The following is a 9,679-nucleotide window of genomic DNA, read 5'->3' on the forward strand; positions in this document are numbered from 1 at the left end:
AACGAGAGCATGAAGATCGAAGCTCAGGAAAGGCAACCTGGGGAACACCTTGGAGTGTAACACACCCTCTCTCTACACCCCATACCCAATTTGTAGGCCTAATGCAGCGTAGTTTCCGACAACTACTAAACGAGAGCCGGAATATCGAAGCTCAGGAAAGGCAACCTGGGGAACACCTTGGAGTGTAACACACCCTCTCTCTACGCCCCATACCCAATTTGTAGGCCTAATGCAGCGTAGTTTCCGACAACTACTAAACGAGAGCCGGAATATCGAAGCTCAGGAAAGGCAACCTGGGGAACACCTTGGAGTGTAACACACCCTCTCTCTACACCCCATACCCAATTTGAAGGCCTAATGCAGTGTAGTTTCCAAGAACTACTAAACGAGAGCCGGAAGATCGAAGCTCAGGAAAGGCAACCTGGGGAACACCTTGGAGTGTAACACACCCTCTCGCTACACCCCATACCCAATTTGAAGGCCTAATGCAGCGTAGTTTCCAACAACTACTAAACGAGAGCCGGAAGATCGAAGCTCAGGAAAGGCAACCTGGGGAACACCTTGGAGTGGAACACACCATCTCTCTACACCCCATACCCAATTTGAAGGCCTAATGCAGAGTAGTTTCCAAGAACTACTAAACGAGAGCCGGAAGATCGAAGCTCAGGAAAGGCAACCTGGGGAACACCTTGGAGTGTAACACAACGTCTCTCTACACGACGGAAGGGCTGATTCTTAGGAAGGAAGGCTGTTGGAAATAAGCATTGCGCGTCCGAGGGTGATTATATTCTTATTAGGTATATACTCACCCTCGGACGCGCCCTGCTTCTTTATTTGGAATGAATGTTTATTTGCAATGTGGTGTTGACTTTCTCTATTATTTTGGTAATTAATGATTTTATTATTTTCATTATTTTGCATCTTCTCGGCAATAATATAAAGAAGACGCGACAGGACAACACTCGGTGGATGCCATATGTGTGTTTTCAATTTAAAAAAACTTTCAGTTAACTACTTGCAGGAGAAAGTAATTGTAGCTGGTGGCCATTTTTAGTACTGTACCAGATTAGAGTTGTGTGTTTGTTTTTAATGTTAAAATGTCTGCATTTGATATCTCACCAGTATTTTCTTTTTTATAAGCAAAATACTTATTTTTATATTTTCTGATGTTGGTTCCAGGGGTACACGGCCAGCAGTGCCCTGGTCAGTGTAGTAGTAGTTGAAAGAATGGACCGCAGACAGGCATCGAAGGCCTAAAATAATAACACATGGCTGTAGGCAATTTTAAATTGGTTCCAGGGGTACACGGACAGCAGTGGTGTGGTCAGTGGAGGCCTAGTGGAAGGAGTGACCGCAGACAGGCATCGAAGGCCTAAAATAATAACACATGGCTGTAGGCAATTTTAAATTGGTTCCAGGGGTACACGGGCAGCAGTGACCTGGTCAGTGTAGTAGTAGTTGAAAGAATGGACCGCAGACAGGCATCGAAGGCCTAAAATAAAAAAATTGGGCTGGCTGTAGGCAATTTTAAATTGGTTCCAGGGGTACACGGGCAGCAGTGGTGTGGTCAGTGGAGGCCTAGTGGAAGGAGTGACCGCAGACAGGCATCGAAGGCCTAAAATAATAACACATGGCTGTAGGCAATTTTAAATTGGTTCCAGGGGTACACGGGCAGCAGTGACCTGGTCAGTGTAGTAGTAGTTGAAAAAATGGACCGCAGACAGGCATCGAATGCCTAAAATAATAACACATGGCTGTAGGCAATTTTAAATTGGTTACAGGGGTACACGGACAGCAGTGACCTGGTCAGTGTAGTAGTAGTTGAAAGAATGGACCGCAGACAGGCATCGAAGGCCTAAAATAAAAAAATTGGGCTGGCTGTAGGCAATTTTAAATTGGTTCCAGGGGTACACGGACAGCAGTGGTGTGGTCAGTGGAGGCCTAGTGGAAGGAGTGACCGCAGACAGGCATCGAAGGCCTAAAATAATAACACATGGCTGTAGGCAATTTTAAATTGGTTCCAGGGGTACACGGACAGCAGTGGTGTGGTCAGTGGAGGCCTAGTGGAAGGAGTGACCGCAGACAGGCATCGAAGGCCTAAAATAATAACACATGGCTGTAGGCAATTTTAAATTGGTTCCAGGGGTACACGGACAGCAGTGACCTGGTCAGTGTAGTAGTAGTTGAAAGAATGGACCGCAGACAGGCATCGAAGGCCTAAAATAATAACACATGGCTGTAGGCAATTTTAAATTGGTTCCAGGGGTACACGGACAGCAGTGACCTGGTCAGTGTAGTAGTAGTTGAAAGAATGGACCGCAGACAGGCATCGAAGGCCTAAAATAAAAAAATTGGGCTGGCTGTAGGCAATTTTAAATTGGTTCCAGGGGTACACGGGCAGCAGTGGTGTGGTCAGTGGAGGCCTAGTGGAAGGAGTGACCGCAGACAGGCATCGAAGGCCTAAAATAATAACACATGGCTGTAGGCAATTTTAAATTGGTTCCAGGGGTACACGGACAGCAGTGGTGTGGTCAGTGGAGGCCTAGTGGAAGGAGTGACCGCAGACAGGCATCGAAGGCCTAAAATAATAACACATGGCTGTAGGCAATTTTAAATTGGTTCCAGGGGTACACGGACAGCAGTGACCTGGTCAGTGTAGTAGTAGTTGAAAGAATGGACCGCAGACAGGCATCGAAAGCCTAAAATAAAAAAATTGGGCTGGCTGTAGGCAATTTTAAATTGGTTCCAGGGGTACACGGGCAGCAGTGGTGTGGTCAGTGGAGGCCTAGTGGAAGGAGTGACCGCAGACAGGCATCGAAGGCCTAAAATAATAACACATGGCTGTAGGCAATTTTAAATTGGTTCCAGGGGTACACGGACAGCAGTGGTGTGGTCAGTGGAGGCCTAGTGGAAGGAGTGACCGCAGACAGGCATCGAAGGCCTAAAATAATAACACATGGCTGTAGGCAATTTTAAATTGGTTCCAGGGGTACACGGACAGCAGTGACCTGGTCAGTGTAGTAGTAGTTGAAAGAATGGACCGCAGACAGGCATCGAAGGCCTAAAATAAAAAAATTGGGCTGGCTGTAGGCAATTTTAAATTGGTTCCAGGGGTACACGGACAGCAGTGGTGTGGTCAGTGGAGGCCTAGTGGAAGGAGTGACCGCAGACAGGCATCGAAGGCCTAAAATAATAACACATGGCTGTAGGCAATTTTAAATTGGTTCCAGGGGTACACGGACAGCAGTGACCTGGTCAGTGTAGTAGTAGTTGAAAGAATGGACCGCAGACAGGCATCGAAGGCCTAAAATAAAAAAATTGGGCTGGCTGTAGGCAATTTTAAATTGGTTCCAGGGGTACACGGGCAGCAGTGGTGTGGTCAGTGGAGGCCTAGTGGAAGGAGTGACCGCAGACAGGCATCGAAGGCCTAAAATAATAACACATGGCTGTAGGCAATTTTAAATTGGTTCCAGGGGTACACGGACAGCAGTGGTGTGGTCAGTGGAGGCCTAGTGGAAGGAGTGACCGCAGACAGGCATCGAAGGCCTAAAATAATAACACATGGCTGTAGGCAATTTTAAATTGGTTCCAGGGGTACACGGACAGCAGTGACCTGGTCAGTGTAGTAGTAGTTGAAAGAATGGACCGCAGACAGGCATCGAAGGCCTAAAATAAAAAAATTGGGCTGGCTGTAGGCAATTTTAAATTGGTTCCAGGGGTACACGGACAGCAGTGGTGTGGTCAGTGGAGGCCTAGTGGAAGGAGTGACCGCAGACAGGCATCGAAGGCCTAAAATAATAACACATGGCTGTAGGCAATTTTAAATTGGTTCCAGGGGTACACGGACAGCAGTGACCTGGTCAGTGTAGTAGTAGTTGAAAGAATGGACCGCAGACAGGCATCGAAGGCCTAAAATAAAAAAATTGGGCTGACTGTAGGCACTTTTAAATTGGTTCCAGGGTAACACGGCCAGCAGTGGCCTGGTCAGTGTAGTAGTTGTAGAAAGAAGGGACCGCAGACAGGCTTCGAAGGCCTAACATAACAAAAATGTCAAAACAATGGTATTGTCAGTGCCAGGCATTGAAGGATGTCAGCGGCTAGACTACACATTGGTGAAGCTGTGAGAGATAATTTTGCTAGTGGTAGAGCACTGTTTGAGCTGGGGGGGGGAACTGTCTTGTGGCCGGCGGTACAGGCACAGGGCCCCTCATATTACAACGGTGTGTCTGACGTTGGGTGCGCACCACCACCGCCAGAGACACTTTATTGTACTATGAGGGACCCAGTGGCAGTGCCGTCGACCAAAAGCGGCCACACCCACCTCTTCAGACAAACAGCACTCTCAAGGGTCCAAGCGCAAAGTGGCGATAGCACGGCCCCGTGTGGGGAGTTTGGCCATTTCGTGAGGTGGAAACATGTCGTATGCTGGACAATCAGGTGAAGAAAATTACGAGATTGGAAAAGTCATTCAGAATAGTCCACAGGCAAGACCTTTTCATAGGAAAGCTAGGTGTCAGCCGGGCAGGGTGGGGCAAAAGATTTTGAAATCCAGTTGTGGTTCATTTTAATGAAGGTTAGATCATCTACATTTTGGGTAGCCAGACGAGTCCTTTTTTCTGTTAGTATTGAACCTGCAGCACTGAATACTCTTTCTGATAGGACACTAGCTGCCGGGCAAGCAAGCTCCTGCAATGCATATTCTGCCAATTCTGGCCAGGTGTCTAATTTGGATGCCCAGTAATCAAATGGGAATGACGGTTGAGGGAGAACGTCGATAAGGGATGAAAAATAGTTTGTAACCATACTGGACAAATGTTGTCTCCTGTCACTTTGAATTGATGCTGCAGTACCTGTCCTGTCTGCGGTCATAGAAAAATCACTCCACAACCTGGTCAGAAAACCCCTCTGTCCAACGCCACTTCTGATTTCTGCCCCTCTAACACCTCTGGTCTGCTGGCCCCTGGAGCTCGTGTGAGAACGATCACGGGCGCTGTGTGCAGGGAATGCCAGAAGCAAACGGTCAACAAGAGTTGATTGTTTTGTTGCTAATATTAGTTCCAAGTTCTCATGTGGCATAATATTTTGCAATTTGCCTTTATAGCGAGGATCAAGGAGGCAGGCCAACCAGTAATCGTCATCGTTCATCATTTTTGTAATGCGTGTGTCCCTTTTGAGGATACGCAAGGCATAATCCGCCATGTGGGCCAAAGTTCCCGTTGTCAAATCTGCGGTTGTGCTTGGTTGAGGGGCAGTTGCAGGCAAATCTACGTCACTTGTGTCCCTCAAAAAACCAGAACCCGGCCTTGCCACGCCACCAATTTCCCGTGCCCCCGGGAAAGCTTCCTCATTAAAAATATACTCATCCCCATCATCCTCCTCATCCTCCACCTCCTCTTCGCCCGGTACCTCGTCATGTACACTGCCCTGACCAGACAATCGCTGACTGTCATCAAGGCTTTCCTCTTCCTCTGGTGCAGACGCCTGATCCTTTATGTGCGTCAAACTTTGCATCAGCAGACGCATTAGGGGGATGCTCATGCTTATTATGGCGTTGTCTGCACTAACCAGCCGTGTGCATTCCTCAAAACACTGAAGGACTTGACACATGTCTTGAATCTTCGACCACTGCACACCTGACAACTCCATGTCTGCCATCCTACTGCCTGCCCGTGTATGTGTATCCTCCCACAAAAACATAACAGCCCGCCTCTGTTCGCACAGTCTCTGAAGCATGTGCAGTGTTGAGTTCCACCTTGTTGCAACGTCTATGATTAGGCGATGCTGGGGAAGGTTCAAAGAACGCTGATAGGTCTGCATACGGCTGGAGTGTACAGGCGAACGGCGGATATGTGCGCAAAGTCCACGCACTTTGAGGAGCAGGTCGGATAACCCCGGATAACTTTTCAGGAAGCACTGCACCACCAGGTTTAAGGTGTGAGCCAGGCAAGGAATGTGTTTCAGTTGGGAAAGGGAGATGGCAGCCATGAAATTCCTTCCGTTATCACTCACTACCTTGCCTGCCTCAAGATCTACAGTGCCCAGCCACGACTGCGTTTCTTGCTGCAAGAACTCGGACAGAACTTCCGCGGTGTGTCTATTGTCGCCCAAACACTTCATAGCCAATACAGCCTGCTGACGTATGCCAGTAGCTGCCCCATAATGGGAGACCTGGTGTGCAACAGTGGCAGGTGCGGATGGAGTGTTTGTGCGACTGCGGTCTGTGGACGAGCTCTTGCTTCTGCAGGAGGACGAGGAGGAGGAGGAGGAGGGGGTGCGAACGGCTACAGACAACTGTTTACTAGACCGTGGGCTAGGCAGAACTGTCCCAAACTTGCTGTCCCCTGTGGACCCTGAATCCACCACATTTACCCAGTGTGCCGTGATGGACACGTAACGTCCCTGGCCATGCCTACTGGTCCATGCATCTGTTGTCAGGTGCACCTTTGTGCTCACAGATTGCCTGAGTGCATGGACGATGCGCTCTTTAACATGCTGGTGGAGGGCTGGGATGGCTTTTCTGGAAAAAAAGTGTCGACTGGGTAGCTCGTAGCGTGGTACAGCGTAGTCCATCAGGTCTTTGAAAGCTTCGCTTTCAACTAACCGGTAGGGCATCATCTCTAACGAGATTAGTCTAGCTATGTGGGCGTTCAAACCCTGTGTACGCGGATGCGAGGCTAAGTATTTCCTTTTTCTAACCATAGTCTCATGTAGGGTGAGCTGGACTGGAGAGCTGGAGATCGTGGAACTAGCGGGGGTGCCGGTGGACATGGCAGACTGAGAGACGGTGGGAGATGGTATTGTTGCCGCCGGTGCCCTAGATGCAGTGTTTCCTACTACGAAACTGGTGATTCCCTGACCCTGACTGCTTTGGCCTGGCAAAGATACCTGCACAGATACAGCAGGTGGTGCGCTAAATGGTGGTCCTACACTGCCGGAAGGGATGTTGCGTTGATGACTAGCTTCATTGGCCGAGGGTGCAACAACCTTAAGGGACGTTTGGTAGTTAGTCCAAGCTTTCAAATGCATGGTGGTTAAATGTCTATGCATGCAACTAGTATTGAGACTTTTCAGATTCTGACCTCTGCTTAAGGAAGTAGAACATTTTTGACAGATGACTTTGCGCTGATCAATTGGATGTTGTTTAAAAAAATGCCAGACTGCACTCTTTCTAGCATCGGATACCTTTTCAGGCATTGCAGACTGAGCTTTAACCGGATGGCCACGCTGTCCTCCACCAGGTTTTGGCTTTGCCACGCGTTTTGGGCAAGATACGGGCCCGGCAGATGGAACCTGTGGCGATGTTGATGCCTGCTGCGGCCCCTCCTCCTCCTCTGCTTCAGAACTGCTGCCGCCTGCACCCTGTTCCCCCAATGGCTGCCAATCGGGGTCAAGAACTGGGTCATCTAATAACTCTTCTTGTACCTCCTGCGCAACTTCGTCTGTGTCACCGTGTCGTTCGGTGGTATAGCGTTCGTGATGGGGCAACATAGTCTCATCAGGGTCTGATTCTTGATCAGCACCCTGCGAGGGCAATGTTGTGGTCTGAGTCAAAGGACCAGCATAGTAGTCTGGCTGTGGCTGTGCGTCAGTGCACTCCATGTCAGATTCAATTTGTAATGGGCATGGACTGTTAACTGCTTCACTTTCTAAGCCAGGGACGGTATGTGTAAAGAGCTCCATGGAGTAACCCGTTGTGTCGCCTGCTGCATTCTTCTCTGTTGTTGTTTTTGCTGAAGAGGACAAGGAAGTGACTTGTCCCTGACCGTGAACATCCACTAACGACGCGCTGCTTTTACTTTTACCAGTTTCACGAGATGAGGCAAAAGAGCTAGAGGCTGAGTCAGCAAGATAAGCCAAAACTTGCTCTTGCTGCTCCGGCTTTAAAAGCGGTTTTCCTAATCCCAGAAAAGGGAGCGTTCGAGGCCTTGTGTAGCCGGACGACGAACCTGGCTCCACAGCTCCAGACTTAGGTGCAATATTTTTTCCCCCACGACCACCTGATGCTCCACCACTACCACTACCCTCATTACCAGCTGACAATGAACGCCCCCGGCCACGACCTCTTCCACTAGACTTCCTCATTGTTTTAAAAACGTAACCAAACTAACGTTATTTGTTGCAGTCACACAACTTACACGGTGAGCTATAACTTCAGTATGATTTAGCTACCCCTTTACAGGTTGGTGAGACCACAGCGAAAATCAGGCCCAATGTTACACACTCTTTTTTTGGTGGCTGCAAATTAGAGAGATGCCCCACACGCAGGACTGTCACTGAAGCACAAATGTTAATATTAATGTCACACTATTATTTTTTTTTTATTTTTATTTTTTTCAGGAACACTTTAGAAACCCCCCAAAAAAAAAAAAATAGATTTTTGCAGGGAGAATTTAGAAAACAAATGTAACAAACTATATGCTTTCTATGGGCCACTGAGTGAGAGATGACGCACACAGGAATCAGGAGTGGCACACAAGCCCAGAGGCCAATATTTTTCTACCAATGATTGATGGAGTTATTTTCTCTGGTAGATTTTGGAACCCAAATCAAGGAAAAAAAATGTAGGCTTTCTATGGACCACAATTGGAGAGAGAGAGAGAGAGAGATGGCACACCCAGGAGTCAAGACTGGCACACAAGCAGAAAGGCCAATATTAATCTCCCACTGTTTTTTTTTTGTTTTTTTTTTTTTTTTTTTTTTTCAGGGAGACTTTAGAAAAAAAAATAATAAAAAAAATATGATTTTATCAGGAAGAATTTAGAAACCAAATAAAATAAAATGATTTTTTCAGGGAGAATTTATAAAACAAATAAAAACAAAAATAGGCGTTCTATGGCCCACTGACTGAGAGATGACGCACACAGGAGTCAGGAGTGGCACACAAACCCAGAGGCCAATATTTTTCTACCAATGATTGATGTAGTTATTTTCTCTGGTAGATTTTAGAACCCAAATCAAGGAAAAAAAATATAGGCTTTCTATGGACCACAATTGGAGAGAGAGAGAGAGAGAGAGAGAGAGAGAGAGAGAGAGAGAGAGATGGCACACCCAGGAGTCAAGACTGGCACACAAGCAGAAAGGCCAATATTAATCTCCCACTGTTTTTTTTGGTTGTTTTTTTTTTTTTTTTTTTCAGGGAGACTTTAGAAAAAAAAATAATAAAAAAAATATGATTTTATCAGGAAGAATTTAGAAACCAAATAAAATAAAATGATTTTTTCAGGGAGAATTTATAAAACAAATAAAACCAAAAATAGGCGTTCTATGGCCCACTGACTGAGAGATGACGCACCCAGGAGTCAAGACTGGCACACAAGCAGAAAGGCCAATATTAATCTCCCACTGTTTTTTTTGGTTGTTTTTTTTTTTTTTTTTTCAGGGAGACTTTAGAAAAAAAAATAATAAAAAAAATATGATTTTATCAGGAAGAATTTAGAAACCAAATAAAATAAAATGATTTTTTCAGGGAGAATTTATAAAACAAATAAAACCAAAAATAGGCGTTCTATGGCCCACTGACTGAGAGATGACGCACCCAGGAGTCAAGACTGGCACACAAGCAGAAAGGCCAATATTAATCTCCCACTGTTTTTTTTTTTTTTTTTCAGGGAGACTTTAGAAAAAAAAATAATAAAAAAAATATGATTTTATCAGGAAGAATTTAGAAACCAAATAAAAT

This window comes from Ranitomeya imitator, chromosome 3 (genome assembly GCF_032444005.1).
Source record: "Ranitomeya imitator isolate aRanImi1 chromosome 3, aRanImi1.pri, whole genome shotgun sequence".
In the NCBI taxonomy this organism is placed as follows: Eukaryota; Metazoa; Chordata; class Amphibia; order Anura; family Dendrobatidae; genus Ranitomeya; species Ranitomeya imitator.